This window comes from Arvicola amphibius, chromosome 5, assembly GCF_903992535.2.
Source record: "Arvicola amphibius chromosome 5, mArvAmp1.2, whole genome shotgun sequence".
Taxonomy (NCBI): domain Eukaryota; kingdom Metazoa; phylum Chordata; class Mammalia; order Rodentia; family Cricetidae; genus Arvicola; species Arvicola amphibius.
In genome coordinates this window covers 131,475,728-131,490,670 of record NC_052051.1, presented here as the reverse complement: position 1 = coordinate 131,490,670, position 14,943 = coordinate 131,475,728, and the positions used below count along the sequence as shown (strand labels likewise).

The window sequence follows — 14,943 nt, the reverse complement described above, 5'->3', positions numbered from 1 at the left end:
TTCCCCAACCCACGAAGCAGAGGGAGAGCAAATGGAAACCTGTTGAACTCGTCTTTCTGGGAGAGGACGCTAATTGGCTAAGCAGGTGAAACATTTGCCTAACAAGACAACGCAGTAGCCGTCGGCTGCTTTGGGTCTTCTCCTCCCCGCCCCTTGCGGGTAAACTGGGGTGGTGGTGGAGAGGGATGGGGTGGTAGGGCGGGCGTGGGGGTGGGGGGTAGACTAGACAGGAAGTGGACCGCACTGAGTGGTGCGAGCTCACACCAGTGACCTGCGAGCCGGCCCTCCGCCTCGCCGAAATTATCCACGCAGAGTATTGTCTCACTGGGGACACCCTCTCCGTGCTAACAATAGAGACCCTCGGTTTGTCAGGTGGGGACAAAAATAATAAGTAGTCACCTTCTTAACCCCGGCTAGTTCTTCGGTGGGTAAGAGATGGGAGAGGCAGTGAAACAATCATTGAAACCACCTTAGCAATCTTGGCGGGTGTGGTTTGGCTGCATAATATTCCATCATCAAGTATGCATCTTCCATAGCAGATGTGTTTTTATGCATATACTGATGGAGATTTGGGGGCGCTATGATGGAGATTTGGATGCTGCTATGAACCCCGGGACTGCCTGTTCAAGTCCGTGCTTACATTCCTTCGGATGCTTATCTAAAAGTAGACGTGCTGAGTCACGTGGTGCTGGGTGTTTAATCTTTTGCAAAGCCATGGTCAGGCCCTTTAGATGCATGAATAGGCTAAGTATTCAGGCATACCCTTACAGCTGAGTTAAGCTCTCAAAGACTCTATACCCTCTCATATTAGGACTTCAGCGGTGTGGCTGTAAGTGAGGCAGAGCTAGGGGAGGTCATAGAGATGGAGCTTGTGGGTGAAGTTCCAGAGTAGCCTGCTTTGCTTTACCTGCGAAGTTTTTATTACATCACCAAACAGCTAATTGTTTATTCTTCCAGATATTTTTTTTTATTTTATAAACTTCACTATAAAAATGGCAAATAGATAAAAACGTTGCGTGTGTGCGCACCCCCCACCCCAAAAAAAAGTCTATACAAGTCAGTGAACTTCTCTACAGGCTGGGCGGTGGTGGCGCACTTCCCAGCACTCCAAGGGCAGAGGCAGGCAGATCTCTGAGTCTGAGGCCAACCTGGTCTACAGAGCGAGTTCCAGGACAGCCAGGGGGTACGCAGAAACCCTGCCTCAAAAAAAAAAATTGACATTCAGGACAGAAGCTCTGGCGCCTCACATTCAATTTACACTTTCAGTATTCAATATATTTTATGTACTTATCCACCACCAAAATCACGAAGATTCATGACAGAATCGGAACTAGGAAAACACTTAGCTTTATGCCTTCTTTTATAACTCAGGTTCATCACCTGCATCTCCTAATATTTTTCATCTCCTAATATTTAGATTTTCATGTTCCCTTTTCATGTTGTATGGTATCCACATGTGCGTTTATTTACTTATTCCCATATATTATTGACTAAATCCCACAGATGAGAGAGAACATGTGTTTTTTTTTCTTTCTGAGATTATGTGACCTTGCTTAATATAATCCATCCATTTTCCTATCCTACCATTTGTTAAACTCCATTCTCCTGCAGAACTGAGTAATATTTCAACACACACACACACACACACACGCACACACGTTTCATGATCCATTTATCCATTAATGGCTAATAAGGTTGATTCTAATTCTTTGCTATAGTAAATAAAGCAGCAATAAGCCTGGGGGTGCAGATGTTTCTGTGGTAGGGTGTGGAGTTGTCTGGACATGTGCCCGAGTGAAATAACTGGGTCCTGTGGTAATTTTATTTCTAATTTTTTGAGAAATCTCCAAACTGATTTCCACAATGCTTATAATAATTTGCACCCCCACCAACAGTGATAAAAGTTCTCTTCCAATTACCAGGCAACCAAATCAAACACAGTGTGTACGTCAATCAATAAGGAAGTCTCCTGTATAGGACAGACGCAGACGACGTTGCTTAAGATGTGATTTTGAAAGTGCTTTGACCTTGCACTTCTATGAAACTCATTACTTTTCTCCCTTCGGGCCTCTGGAAATTCTTATCTAATATCCAAGAAGAGCTCCAGCTCATAGATCTTCCAGTTATTGAAATAACTTTGGTAGAAAAACTCTGAACTCATGTCTTTGGAGGTAGAAGCTTCAAACAGTTTAGAATATTGGTCAAATGTTGACCTTTACTTAGCATTGGTCAGAGACGCCACACGCATGCACGTACGGCTTTCACAGCTCAAGGGCAGAGTTCAAAGAATGGGTTTGGAAATTTGAGTGGAGGTGTGGTCGTGGTGTGTGACCAGATGGCTACTGAAGTCACAGAACATGGCAGGGTGTATGTTAGTCAACGTGACGGTGCATTAACTGGCTTCACAGGCCAGGAAGGTTACTCACAGTCTGAGGATACATTTTGGAAGGTGCCTATGAGTTTCCGAGATTAAAAACTGGAGACTCTATCGTAATTTAGACATGCCCAGTGTTCATGGTCAAAGTATCCCAGAAGCACTGATAAGTTCATCCCTGCTTTCAGTGACCGTTAGTTATCTGAAGGGAACCGTGGGAAGACTTGGAGGGATTAAGAAGAAAGCTGTGCAGGGACACTGGAGAGCTTTATTCTAAGACTTACAAGTTGTCAGAGTCAAAGTTGAGAACTATTACTGGAGGCTAATCACTATTGGATGCTTTGTTGTATTAAATAAGAAAGTCTGGTGAACACAGCCCTTACAGTGGAAGAGCGAATCATAGGCCAAGGGACACCTGCTGTGGAGCCTTTAAAATAACAAAACATTTCAAATCAACAGAATGGTTTTGAACCAGTATTTCCCAACCCAGGTAACAGTGTTTACTGGGACATTTAATCACCTGAGATTTCTGCCTACAGATGAAACAAAACCCATGTTTCCCGTCTGTGTTGAGAGGAACAGGGCAGCTTGGCAAAGGATCCTAGGGCCAGAGGGTAGCTCAAAACCACTAGCATGTATCTGGGTCCCCAAGAACATAAGAGGTGACGCAAAACCGTCCTCATTTCAGAGCTCTTTAGAGTTTTAAAAATTTTCTATTGTTTGCTTATTTGCTTACTGTTTTTAAGGCAGGGTCTAGAGCCCTGCTCATCCTGAGCTCTCACCGCATTTGGCTTGTATGCGGGGCTGAGGACTGAACCCCAGAGGCTGTGCATGCCAGGCAAGCACGGTACCCACCAACGTGCATGTCAGCCCTCATTTCAATACTGCGTGAAAAATGCAGCGAATGATGCCACGTGCTACGGTTTAGATAAGTGTTCCTTCCAAGCCGATGTGTTAAAAGGTACGATGCCCAGATCAGGAGGGCAGGACTGCAGGGATGGTAAATCTTAGGGATCAGGCCTAATGGCATGAGGCTCGGTCACAGGGGCCTATCCTCAAGAATATTGGGACCCTGACTCTTCCTACTTTCTCTCTTTTGCTTCCCTGCTACCACAAGGTGCGCAGTTCCCTCGGGCATGCTCTCTCTCCACACTACACTTCCTCTTAGCAGCTTCCAAAGCAATGGCACAACTGGTCATGGACCACAATCTTCAAGACTGTGAGCCCAAATGAACCTTTTCTTCCCTGTAAATTGATTATCTCAGTTATTTTGTTATAGTAACGAGAAGCTAGTATATCACCTAAACAATAAATTGAAACCTGCCCCATAGTTTAAAAACACCTGCCTATTTGCTAAATGGTAAATGTTATTGAACACAGCTCATGAGTGGGAAGGCTTTCGAGGTCATCCAGATGAGTTCTGCACACTTTGGATAGAATCCAGGCTCTTAGGCCTAGTGAGGGGAGGACCTGGTATGTGAATTTAGGTCTTCTGACTCAATGCCAACGAAAGGAAACTCCTCTAGTGAGGACTGAGAGATGTACTTATCTATGGGTATAAAGATAAGATCTTAGGGGGACAGCTTATTACCACTTTCATCTAGAACAATAATAGTGTTGGGTTTCCCCCAGGGCCTATGACCTAGACAGTCATAGATTTTTGGCCCAGTTAACAGTACCAGGCATGCCTTCCATTGTGTTCAGAGACAACTTTTTTTTTATTTTTAAATTTATTTAACTTTATTTTATGTGCATTGGTGTGAGGGTGTCAGATCCCCTGGAACTGGAGTCACAGACAGTTGTGAGCTGCCATATGGGTGCTGGGAATCGAACCTGAGTCCTCTGGAAGAGAAGTCAGTGCTCTTAACTGCTGAGCTATCTTTCCGGCTCTGAATGCCAACTTCCTAACATTATTTAGGTGTAGTCACGCTTGCTTCCGTTGGAATTCATTTGCTTGACTCTGCTTCACATGTTTGTACTTTGTCTTCATTTTACTGGGGGAAATAGAAAGCTTGCCTACCATGCAACAAGATTTAAAAACCAAACTTCCATCACTTTTAATAGGTGAGTCTGATCTTCAGTGAGTACAACAACAACAACAACAACAACAAAACACCCACAGTGTTCCCGAGAAGATGAAGACCCTGTTTTCTTGCCCTCCAGTGGGGTGCTTGTAGGATTATAGAAGCCAGAATCACTCTAGAAACTACAGGGAAATCCTGTCTTGAAAAAACCAAAAAAAAAAAAAAAAAAAAAAAAAAAAAAGAAGAAGAAGCCGGAATCAACATTTTGTTGATGGCAAAGAGCTGGGTTGGAGCATATGTTGAAGGAAAGCCCCACTAGGGGCCACAGGTGTGACTACAAGATCCATGAAGAAGCAGCTTATCAAAATGCAGAGAACAATGGTCCATGAGGTGCCCAACTCACACTGGTATACCTACAGTGCAACCCCTACATCTGTGGTTCGAGTAATGTGTGGAAGAGGGAGTGGAAAGATTGTAGGTACCAGAGGACCCAGATGTCTCCTGTGTGACAGTGTCTTCTCTGCATGACAGGAAAGCTGTACCCATGACATCTCAACAATATAATTGCCTAAACGACTTGCAAAATGACAGCTTCAGCTGATGCGTGTCTTAGTCAGCGTTTCTGTTGCTGTGAAGAGACACCATGACCACAGCAACTCTTGTTTTGTTTTTGTTGTTTTGAGACGGAGTTTCTTAGTGTAGCCCTAGCTGTCCTGGAACTCATTTTGTAGATCAGACTGCCCTCAAACTCGCAGAGATCTGCCTGCCTCTTCCTCCCGGGTGCTGGGATTAAAGGCATGTTGCCGTCATGTCTAGCAGGCCACAGCAACTCTAATAAAGGAAAACATTTAACCGGGTTACAGGCTCAGGAAGTTTGGTCCATTTTCATCATGGTGGGAAGCATGGCAGCACGCAGGGAGACAGTGCTGGGGAGGAGCCAAGCCTTCTACATCTGGGTCAGCAGGCAGCAGCCTGGCCTGAGCATCTGGAACCTCAAAGCCTATGCCCCAGTGACACACTTCCTCCAAGCCACACCTACTCTAAAAGGCCACACCTCCTAATACCACCACTCCCAGGTGACCAAGCATTCAAATCTAGGTTTCCTATGGAGCCTATGGGAGCCATTCTTATTCAAACTACCACAACATGTCGGTGTGGATGGAAAACAAATTTCCCTTCCATAGATGAAGAGTTGTAACCAATGGCTGCTGAGAGGGAGAATCAGTCTTCTTCACGGACAACCCCCTTCATAGGCTATCCAATCCCAAGTAGCCAGTCCTAAATACATGTCTATACATGAAACGACCTCAGTAAGTTGTGTGTGCATGCATGTGTGATTGTACACATATTTGTGTATATATTACATATATGCATGTGTGTGTGTAACAAAAAACATTCAAGGAGATGAGGTTATGAATTTGAGAGGGAGAAGGTGGACACAGGAGGAACTGAAGGGGCAGAAGGAAGAGCAGAAGTGATTTAAGTCTTCAGACCAGCCTAGATTCAAGATGTGAATACCAGGAGCTAGGTCACTAGGGAGCTCTTTTAAATACACGAGATGAGTAAAACCCATCTTGTTATGAATCATCCATTCTAGCCATAGAAACCAAAAAAAAAAAAAAAAAAAAAAAAACCAAAACAGTACAACCAGCCCTCTATAGGCACATATTCTGTCTCCTCTGAGGTAACTGATTGCAGGTCAAAATCTAAACAGGCCTCCAGTGGGTCCGTCTACACTAAACATGTATGGAGTCTCTCCCACTTGTACGAGAACTATTTACACATCATTTCCATGGCATGAGGGACTGTAAATGACTAGAGGGTAAACACAGATTTGACACCAGGTTTTATGTGGGCCTTGAGCCTTGCTGGCTTTTGATCTTAGAAACAGTCCGCGGAGGATGCTGATGGACCACTGTATCTGAGCGGCACCGGTTCTCAATGCGTAAGGGATACAAAGACGATGAAACAGAAAAGAGGAGAAGGGGGGAGGGAGACTTGCTCTACATAGGATGGTGGGGATGCTCCATCGAGAGGTGACTGCTCAGCTGAGCTTTAAAGGACAAGAAGGAGGAAGCCCAGAGATCTGGGTACAAAGCTAGCCCGCTGGAGGGAAGAGACAGGCAGATCCTGAGACTGGTCGCAGAGCTTGGCATATTCTAGAAACAACAGAAAGGCTGCTACTCTGTAGTTGTGTTTACTGTAGGGAGGGAGACAGCCAATGTCTCACACAGGTAATGGGTTTTCTGTCTACTTTTTTTTTTTTTTAAATCAGTTCTCTCCCTCAAGAATGGAATGATTCCCAAAACAAGCACCCTGTCTGCCGTATTCACTACTCTATCCGAAACGCTCTGCTTCATGTTAGATGCTGTGGTGGTTTGAAAGAAAATGGAAGTTCCCAAAGGGAGTGGCACCATTAGGAAGTGTGGCTTTGTTGGCGTGGGTGTAACTTTGTGGGAAGAAGTGCGTCACTGTGGAGGTGGGCTTTAATACCTCATGCATGCCCAAGCCACACCCACCGTCTCAGTTCTCTTCTTGTTGCCTGCTTATCAAGCTGTAAAACTCTCAGTTCCTTCTCCTGCACCGTGTCTGCCTGCACACTGCCGCGTTTCACCTGATGATAATGGACTGAACCTCCCATCTGTAAGCCACATAATCAGATGCTTTCCTTTATAAGAGTTGCTGTGGTCATGGTGTCTCTGCACAGCAATAGAAACCCTAAGACAGATGCTCAGTAAAAATCTGCCAAGTGAATGAATCACTGGACAGCTGTTCATCACCACTGATGCCAGACCACACTCCTGTAGACTTCTGACTAAGATATTATAACACTGGCATTTTCCCCCACTTCACAGTGGAGGAGAGGAGTGAATGAACAAGAAACAGAATAGAAAATAATAAAAAGAAATAATAGGAAATCTCTCCCCACAACCGATAAAAAAAAAAAAAAAAACCATTGGCTCATGCTGTGTGTTACTTCTCTGCTAGTTGAGCGCAGATGTCCCTAGTCCAAGACTCCCAGATGGTCTAGCCCATGAGCCACTATATATAATGTACAGGTACAGATGGAGTTGCAGAGTCTAGAAACTTGCCTCATTTGGGGATGGTGCCATTCTTGGCCTTTCTGTCCCCCCGCACCCTCCCCCGCCCTTTTGGCAGCTTGCTTTTCTATCCCGCGAGGCACTTGACAGTGTGGTCCACCATTGCCCTTGTCATGTTGTCCCGAAGCAGCTAATGTTTAACTGATAGAGTCGTTTCTGCCTATCACATTCTTCATTACTCCTACTGCATGCTTTTTATTGCTTCTTCTGACTTTATTCATTCCCTTTTTATACCCTTCTCTTCCTTTTTGACAAATTCAATTAGCGTTTTCTCATCTTGCAATTCTTTTGTTTACACTTAGCCCGGAAGAAACACGCAAGAAGGGTTTCAGAAATGTTGAGCAAACATTAAAGATTCGCTCTTTTGTCAGTTAGCTACAGATTTGCTTTGCATTTTGACTCAAGTCTTACAAATAGTTAATTTGTTTGAGGCAAATGGTGCCCAACCATCCGTCACTTCCCCTCTCTGTTTCTTCCCTTTATTTTGCCCCCTTCAACATTTTTTGGGGGGGTGGGGGGTGATTTTATGAACCAGGCCATATTCTGGGTGATGGAGGTATAGAAGCAAACAAACATCATGCTTGCTGTAGGTGACTTTGTAATCGTGTGGGAGAGCAGACCCACAGGTATTTCCCAAGCGTGTCTATACTGACTGCTTGTTTCATAACTGGGTACTTGGTACTAAGTGCTGTCAAGGTGTCGAACAGTGGGAGAGAGAAGGGACTGGCCATTCTGTCCTCCTGTCTAGGGCACACAGAAGCAGCTGCCCTCCCCCACACTGACAAAGCCATCTCCCCTACCCCATATTGGCAAAGTCACCCCCCCCACCCCTCCCCACATCTCCATAACATTTTAGAAATGGCCCTAGCCTGGAAGTCAGGAGAACTGGGCTCCAGTCCAAGCCCTTAGTTTTGCGTTGGAATGTGACTCTATTAATGGAGCACAGAATGAAAGTACCCAAGCTGCCCTAAGGGTAGGGCTGGCTAGAGCAATAGCCTTTCTTTCTGCTTTGACACAATCTAAGTAGTGGGGAGAGGGGAGGTGATGTACAAGTTTTGTGTGAACCAATTGCAAAACAATTGAACAATTTCCTGAGGATAGAGTAATTATTACAGTCTATTCATCTGAGAAGACAGGGATTTTTGTCTTCTTTCCACAGAGCTGCGAGGTTTGCATTGGTTCTACTTAGAAAAAAAATTCCAACTGAAGTCAGCACCTTTCTCTGTGTGCTAAGGTCATAGATTAATTAAAACCAGAATTCAAATTTAATTTGTATTGTAACCAAATACATTGGCTAAAAATCTTGCTCCACATCAACTGATTGGTCTACCAAGTCATGTGTCACAAGGACAGTTGCTGGAGTGCTCAGTGTTAGAAAATATAAAATATAAATATAAAATATAAAAGATCTGTAGTAGGCCGTGCAAAGCAGCCCCTGGCGAGAGCTGCTGGATGTCATCCTGGCTTCTCTATTGTCTTGGCTTCTCGCCTAACCACCAGATGTTGCCCAGTGTTTATTTTTTGTCCTTGGGTGTTCAAGGGGTTGTTTGTGGTGTCCTTTCAGTAAGCAGCTCTTCCTGTTGGAGCTAGAAATTTCCCTTGCTCGAATTCCACTGGCAGGAGTGTGTAAGGCTTGCCCTGGCAGTCAGACCCCCCATCCGGGGGGGGGGGGGTAGAGCAAGAGTATGGCAGGATGGGAAGACTGAGGTGGCTCTGAGACTCTTCATACGACGTCTACTGCCTTGGGAGGATGGGTCACTCTCTCGAAACCCTCACTTTCCTCATTTTGGGGGTGGGAGATGGGAACAGTGGAAGCATTTACTTCCTAGAACCCTTAAGGAATTTTAAAAGATCACTGTATTGTGACTCGTATGTCAGACACATAGTAAGTTAAGCATCTAATCCTCTGAACTATTAACTATCATCATTACATTAAAGAATTGCTTTTAACAAATTGGAGATGTAGCTGTCCCCAGTTCCTCAGCCCTCAGTATTTAAAGTCAACCCACAGTATACAGAGTATCGATGTCAGGCTGGAGGAAGTTACTAATACTCCATGAGATGTGACCTATGTCATTCTCTCAGTATTCAATCTCATTCAGGCTAATTTATTCTTGTCAGAAGTTAAGGCTATATCCTTAGGTTAGAGGCAGAGGTTATTTCACTTGTTCCATTTCAGCCCTAATCTCTCCTCTTCTTCCACCTCCCCCACTCTGGCAGAATATCCTTCTTAACACAAAAGCTTTAGCTTAATTAGTACAAGAGTTATTTGAATTAGGAGTTAATCAGCGTTAACTCTTTGAAAGATTTGTGGTCGCTCTGCTTGGGACAATCCTGATTTAGTCCTGTCGCTCTGGCATACTTAAAATACAGCTCCATTTCATTCCCTAACTATGACTCTGTAAAATGCAGTGGGTGATGAGACAGTTACTATGGAGTCCAGGCTGGCCTCAAACCTACGAACTTTTTGCTTCAGCCTTCGGAGTACCCAGATTACAGATGTATATTACCACATCCACCTTTAACCTACAGTGTTGACCACACGGAATATTTCAAGCGGGCATCCAATGAGCCAGGCTGCTCTGCTGACCAGGGGCTTCTCTCTGTCAGTCGCTCTGTTTCCAACATTTCTAGTAAATGACTTGAAAGTTGCCAGCAAGGTGAAAAAGTTATCCCAATTGCTGGGCAACAGCCCAGGCTCACGGTCCACTGAGAGGAAGCCAGGGTACTTCCTTAAGCACAGAGCCGGTGTCTCTCCATCCAATCAGAAGTGTGGATCTGACTAATTCAGTCTTACTGTTTATCTTGATTTTATGAAACTCAGCGCGAGTATGTTTTGTTACTCACTGAGATACACTATGTGGGGCTGTGATTGACCTGACCTCCTTCGTGGGATGCTTTCCTGAACTGTTTTGCTTTAGTGAGAAAGAATGTGGAGGCTGCTTCTCTGAAGTCCCAGGCTCTGGCTTTCAGGTTAACTACTCAGGGTACGTATTTCTTAGAGGCTCGGGTAGCTGATGACTACTGATGTCCAAGCGATAAGCTCTGCCCTGAGAAAACCATAGCATATGCCAGGAATCACAATGACATCAACATCCTTTTGTCTGTCTTTATCATTTTCCATCTGTGTGGTTTTATCTAGAGGCGTTCTGAAAATATTCGATACATCGATCTTAGTGGTCAGTTACTTGTTTGTATAGATTGAACAAATTCGTTGAACATTTCAATATACAGGAGTTAAGTTTCAATTTTAACCATTTTTTTTTTAAAAAATGTTCCAACTGTCTTCTATGAAGGCTGATTAAAAAAAAAAGTGTGTACAGTTAGTAAAGTAACAGATAAACTAAAACAACACGTACCAAATCTTTAATCTCATTTTGTCTCTGCTCTGCGGATAAGTGTCTCATTATCTCTGCTTTAAATATTGGATGACTAAACTTCAGGGATGACAAAGGACTTCTCGGTTGGGACCTTCTCCATTGTTCCTTCTCCCATTCTTCTTTCCATAGACGGTAAAGTGTGTGACTCTTCGCCACTGAAACCTAGAGAATATCTGCTGAAAATGTCCCAGAACTCTTAAGTTTTTTTTTTTTTTATAGTGTGAATCTTTACTTCTTGACTCCTAGTTGGTTGTGCAGGTGTAGTTGAGTGGGGGGAGGGAGTCAAAGGGCTCAAGGAGAACAAGTAGGGTATTATCACACAACATGCTGTATGCAGATTAGATCCTTTAGTTCTAGCAATGAAACTACAAGCATCAAAGATTCTTTATTTTGCTTTGTTCCTACCCCTAGGTGGCCTTTTTGTGATGTGCAGCCAGCCTTGATCTGGCTTACTAGACGAAGGTAGTTTGGGGACTGAGATTCTATGCAATTAAAGGAAAAGGAAATGAGGCAGTGGACGTGAAATGAGCTGAGTGCTTCTGATATGCTAGGCATCCCTATGTGGGACATCTCATAGTGACAATAAGAAGCGAAGACTGGTCCTAGTGCCAGGGATGGGCTACTTCTCCCTGAGTTGTTGGCATGGGAAATGGTTTTGGAATGTTCAATGTCAATTTTTTTAAAGATTTATTTATTTGTTTGTTTGTTTGTTTGTTTATACAGTATCCTGCCTGTAGGCCAGAAGAGGGCACCAGATCTCATTATAGGTGGTTTTTGAGCCACCATGTGGTTGCTGGGAATTGAACTCAGGACCTCTGGAAGAGCAGTCACCGCTAAGCCATCTCTCCAGCCCCCAATGTCAATTTTTTTTTTAATTAGAAGATCTAGTTTAAGGGAAGAAGTGTCAATCACTTTGAAAATGAGAGTCAGTTTATTAGTCATGGAAATATTATTTATGTATTTCGTATTACTGGCAAATGTACTTTCAAAAATAGGAATGCCTTTAAGGCTTTCCTGGCTTCATGGGTATGCAATTCGTACGAAAGCTCACTCTTTTAAGTGTGTGCTTCGCGGATGAAAAATGGCTCAGTGGTTAAGAACACTCGCCTTTCTTTTAGAAGACCCAAGTTCATTTCTTAGCATCCATACTAAGTGGCTAACAACTATTTCTAGCTCCAGGAAACTCAACACTCTCTTCTGGGCTTGCACAGGTGCCCGTACACATATGCCAGACATTCACACACATGTACAGAGATCTACACATGAGTAAAAATTAAAATAAATATTAAAATGTAAAGTTCCGGCCGTGGAGGCACACACCTTTAATCCCAGCACGAGGGAGGGAGAGGCAGGCTCTGTGAGTGTGAGGCCAGACTGCTAGTGAGCTCTAGGACAGGCCTATGTAGACAGACCCTGTCTCAATAACAAAGAAACAAAACAAAAAATAAAGCATACATTTCTTTGGTTTTTGAATCACTAAACAGAATTGAGCAAGCATCATCATTGTTCAACTCTAGAGCATGTCATCATCCCCTCTCTGCAAATAGAAAAAACCAAAGAGCAAACTCTTCAGAACTCTGTATCAACTAGTCTCAATGTCCCTTCCTCCACTCCCTGGGACTATTGTCTGCAGTCTTTACAGATTCGCCTACTTTGAACAGTTTATTTAAATGGAACCATGCAGCCTTTTGGAGCCAGTCTTTTTCATTTATGTCATAGCATGCAGGAGTATTTCGTCCTTTATTGTGACCAAATAATATTCTAATAACCTTACTAGTCCCACATTTTCCATATCTATTCTTTAGCAGATTGTTATATAGTGGCTGCTCATTATGAATATGTTCATTGTGAATTATATATTTATATGCAATTGTATTATAAACAATACTGTGGTGGATATTTATATACCAGTGGTGGCTCTGTCGCTAGCCCAAGTTTCCTCCCAGCTTTGCTGAGGAGGTAGAAATGACAAAGAGCCATCAGCAGGTGTGCTGTGGACAAGTGCAAATTGGCTGGGTCATATCATAATTCTATGTTCTGCTTCTTTTCTTTCTTTTCTTTTCTTTCCTTCTTTTTTCTTTCTTTCTTTTTTTTTTTTTTTTTTTTTGAGATAGGGTTTCTCTGTAGCTTTGGAGCCTGTCCTGGAACTAGCTCTTGTAGACCAGGCTGACCTTGAACTCACAGAGATCTGCCTGCCTCTGCCTCTCTAGTGCTGGGATTAAAGGAATGCGCTACCACCACCTGGCTGTCTATGTTCTACTTTTTGAAGAACTTGCCAAGCTGTTTCTTTCAAAGAGGCTGTATGATTTTACATTCTCAACAACAATGTGGAGGACCCAATTTCTCTACATAATTGTTAGTGACTGTCTTTATTTGTAGCCATGAAACCATTGTGGTTTAAATTTTTATTTCTTAATGACAAGTGATTTTTAGGACAATATTCTACTGTATTTGAATGTCTTATCTGGTGAAAAAGCTGTTCAAATCCATTCTAAAAAGACTTATTTTTATTATTGTGTGTGTGTGTGTGTGTGTGTGTGTGTGCAGTTCTCAGTCACCCAACTTGGGTGCTGGGAATAGAACTCAAGTCTTCTGGAAAAACAGCATTCCTTTCTTAGCTGCTGAGCCATCTCTCTGGCTCTTCACTTTGTTCTTTCTTTTTTTTTTCTTTGAGTCAGGGTTTCTCTGTGTAGCGCTGGGTATCCTGGAACTTGCTCTGTAGACCAGGCTGGCCTTGAACTCAGAGATCTGCCTGCTTCTGCCTCCCAAGTGCTGGGATCAAAGGTATATACCACCATGCCCAATTCATTTTGCTCATTTTTAAGTGTGCTACCTTTACTTTTGAGTAGTAACAATTCTTAATACTAGACCAGTATCAGATACATGCTTTGTAAATATTTTCTTCTATTCTATGCATTTTCTCTCACTTTTATGCTAATATATTGCTCTTAATTTATTATTACTCCATTAATACTTTTAATTCCATATACTAGATTTTAATTACCTCCTTACTTTAGGAGGGCTACATATTTTAGCCCAGTTCTGATACTTCATGAAAGAGGGAATTAAAGATAGGAGGAGCTGGGATCCAGGGAAGCTGAAAGAGCGCGGGTTTAGAGCCTTCATCCAGCGCCAGGCTCTTCTCTTAGCCTTTCCACGCCTCCTCCCCAGCTTCCTATCTGCAGTGACAGCAGTTTCTATTTCATTGAAGCTATTGTGATGTTTGGATTAGCTCTCGGGAGGGGAAGACGTCGGCACACAGGAGACTGCTCAGAAATGTTAAGCTGCTGTCATTTTTAGTAAGAGACAGCGGAGCTGGATCTAAGGAAGAGCCACCTGGCTGGTAAATTGTCACCCAGTCTCAGTGCGTTCTGACTGGGTACTAAAACTCCATGGTTACCTACCAGCAAACTTGATAGGCGCATAGCAGTTATGATTTATCTCCTTTGATCTCAGTGATAAACAACTCTTTGGGGTCTCAGGAGTCATAGATTAAAAATAAGCTGTCATGTTGGCCTAATGAATATTTTATCATGTTGTGTTCTTGCTGTCACTAAGCAGTGGCTGTTTATGTCATTGCTAGAGAATAGCAGAAAAACTCCCTCTTTATCAGTTAGATACGGGACTGTAAGAAAGGTCACTTGATGTACAGTTAAATATTTACCATACTGTGCAGTATTATTTCAGAACTTTCATTTGGGTGAAGAAACATGTGAGGGCCAGTCTGTTATTGTTGTTGTTATTATAAAAAGTATTTAAATTTATATATACATAAATATGTAAATTTACTTAAATATATCTATATAAATATATAAAATATATTTAAATTTTTATTGTTATTTTATTTTATGTGCATGGTGTTTTCATTGCATGCATGTCTGTGCACCATTTCCATGCAATACCAATCGAGGCCAGAAGGGTCCCCTGGGACTGGAGTTATAGATGATTGTTAGTCACCCTGTGGAGTGTTTGAATTGAATCTGAGACCTCTGGAAGATTAGCCAGTGCTCTGAACTGCTGAGCCATCACTCTAGCTCTGTTTTATTATTATAAACCGGACATGA

The 14,943-nt window shown here is 43.0% G+C and overlaps 1 protein-coding gene and 1 long non-coding RNA gene across 2 annotated transcripts in view; one reads left to right on the top strand and one right to left on the bottom strand.

The window, feature by feature from the left end:
• Positions 1-14,943, bottom strand: part of Gramd2b (GRAM domain containing 2B) — an 89,926-nt gene that overhangs the window by 61,398 nt on the left and 13,585 nt on the right. The gene's annotated exons all lie outside the window — the stretch shown is intronic.
• LOC119814243 lies at positions 6-4,648 on the top strand. The gene is made up of 2 exons (XR_005285380.1): positions 6-85; positions 4,439-4,648. It is a non-coding gene; the product is annotated as an uncharacterized LOC119814243 (long non-coding RNA).